This window comes from Anopheles merus, unplaced genomic scaffold, assembly GCF_017562075.2.
Source record: "Anopheles merus strain MAF unplaced genomic scaffold, AmerM5.1 LNR4000353, whole genome shotgun sequence".
Classification (NCBI taxonomy): Eukaryota; Metazoa; Arthropoda; class Insecta; order Diptera; family Culicidae; genus Anopheles; species Anopheles merus.
The window spans coordinates 7,501-10,000 of record NW_024427933.1 but is presented as its reverse complement, the minus strand read 5'-3'; the positions used below and the strand labels follow the sequence as shown (position 1 = coordinate 10,000).

General features: G+C 45.8%; 1 pseudogene; it reads left to right on the top strand.

The window, feature by feature from the left end:
* The window catches only part of LOC121602199, a 9,192-nt pseudogene that overhangs the window by 4,114 nt on the left and 2,578 nt on the right, over positions 1 to 2,500 (top strand).

Below are 2,500 nucleotides of genomic sequence, written 5' to 3'. Positions count from 1 at the left end.
GACTTTCAAAGCTTCCTTAATTTGGGAAAGCTGAAAGTCGGCTGGTCGATATGCCATATCCGAGAGGTTATGGAGGAACAGAAATGTTATAAGTGTTGGAAGATAGGTCATACGAGCTATCATTGTAGGGAACCAGACAGAAGTAATCTGTGCTGGAAATGCGGTTTGAGTGGGCACAAGAAACAAGCCTGTACCAACACGGTTAAGTGTTTGGATTGCGGTACGAGGTCACAGAACCCTCACGCAACGGGCAGTTACATGTGTCCCAGAAGGCGAACGATTAGATCATAATGGTTAGGTTACTACAACATAACCAGAATCATAGTTATGCCGCATTTCAATTAATGTGGCAAACGATAAGGGAAGAGTCTGCTGATATAGTGTTGATTGCAGATCCGTATCTAGCAACAACCAACGTCAAAGTTTTACGTAATGACGATAATACGGCAGCAGTGGTGGTTAACGCTGACTTACCAGTTAAGATAGTCAATAAGGGTCTGAAGGGTTTAATGATTGTGGACATAGGGGATATGCGAGTGGTTAGCGTTTACGCGCCACCTAGATATAGTATGGAAGAGTTTCAGGTCATGTTGGATAACACGGTATTGGCTCTAACCGGTATCCACAAGTTCGTTATCGGGGGGGACTTCAACGCTTGGTCAATCAGTTGGAACAACCAACTTGGCGAGCGCGGAGAAACCCAGAAACGAAGGGGTGAGTTGGTTTTGTCTACCTTTGCGCAGCTTGACGCAATCCTGTTGAACGATGGCATTGAGCCAACTTATGTTGGACCTGGCCGTACATCAGTGGTTGATCTTACTTTTGCAAGCAGGTTAGTGGCAAGATCATTTAAGTGGGAGGTTTTATCAAGTTATATGAACTCGGATCATCGTGCGATACGAATAGATCTCGAGATGCAAAGTGTGCGTAACTTATCCCGACCCATAACGGGATGGAGCATTAAGTATTTTAACAAAGATATATTCGAGGTTATGATGCAAGCCGCTTTTGAGACCGAGGTCACAACAAGCGAGGATTTAATGCGCATATTGGTCACGGCGTGTAATGCGACGATGACCAAACGTAAGAGGTACACTCCTAACAAGAGTGCATTTTGGTGGACTTTAGAGATTGAGGCACTTCGAAAAGAGTGCAAACACCGCGATCGATTAGCACAAAGAGCTTATAATACTGTTCTCTATTCTACTTTTAGGGACGAGTTCAAGGTGGCACGGAATGCCCTCAAGCGAGTGATCAAGCACACCCGGCAGAGGAAGTGGAAAGAGTTCCTGGGAACAGCGGACAACGCATCATTTGGTATAGTATATCATACGTTCAAGAAAGTGGCTGAGGGTTCAATTGGGCCACGAACTATGACATTACAGGAGTTTAGGGATGTGGTGAGCGAGCTTTTTCCTACTCACCCACATACGGTGTGGCCTGATTACCGCATGGATCAGCCACGAGAGTTTGACAGGGTTACTAATGATGAGATTCTTGCAGTTGCTAGACGATTACCTAACAAGAAGGCGCCGGGACCAGATGGTATCCCAAATGAGGCGCTGAAAGTTGGTATGGAATCTGCAACTGATGCATTTTGCAGGGTATATCAAGGTTGTTTAGAGAACGCGAAGTTCCCCGACGAGTGGAAACGGCAGAGGTTGGTGTTAATACCGAAGCCGAATAAACCGCCAGGGGAACCGGGTTCAGTTCGTCCCATTTGTCTACTGGACGGGGCAGGTAAAGGTCTTGAACGCATCATTGTGCAAAGGTTGAACGCGCACATTGAGGAGGTCAACGGACTGTCTGACGACCAGTTTGGTTTCAGAAGCCGTCGATCAACAGTTGATGCGATTCAAAGGGTAGTGGACGTTGTTTCTGTTGCTAGAAGTAGAAACAGATATAGTGGTCGGTATTGTGCAGTTGTTACATTAGATGTTACTAATGCTTTTAACAGTGCTTCATGGTTGGCGATAGCAAATGCTTTACAGAGAATTAACACTCCTAAGTATCTTTATGATATCATTGGTGATTATTTTAGGAATCGTGTGCTGATGTATGATACCACAGATGGACCGGCAGAGATTGCAGTCACATCGGGTGTACCTCAAGGCTCGGTACTTGGCCCAACGTTATGGAATCTAATGTACGACGGAGTCTTACGAGTTACAATGGTGGAAGGCGCTCGTATTGTCGGCTATGCAGATGATATAGTATTGTTGGTGGAAGGTAATTGTGTTGATGATATTGAAATTCTCGTTTCCAGCCAGATTCGCATCATCGACAGATGGATGACCGACAACGGATTAAAGATAGCCCCGACCAAGACCGAGTTTATCATGGTCAGTTCTCATCAGAGGATACAGTATGGGGCTATCAGGGTAGGTGATCACGTAGTACATTCGTCGCGCAGCTTAAAGTATTTGGGGCTGGTCCTTGATGACCGCCTCGATTACACTTCACACATCAGGTATGCGGTGGAGAGAGCGACGAAGCTATG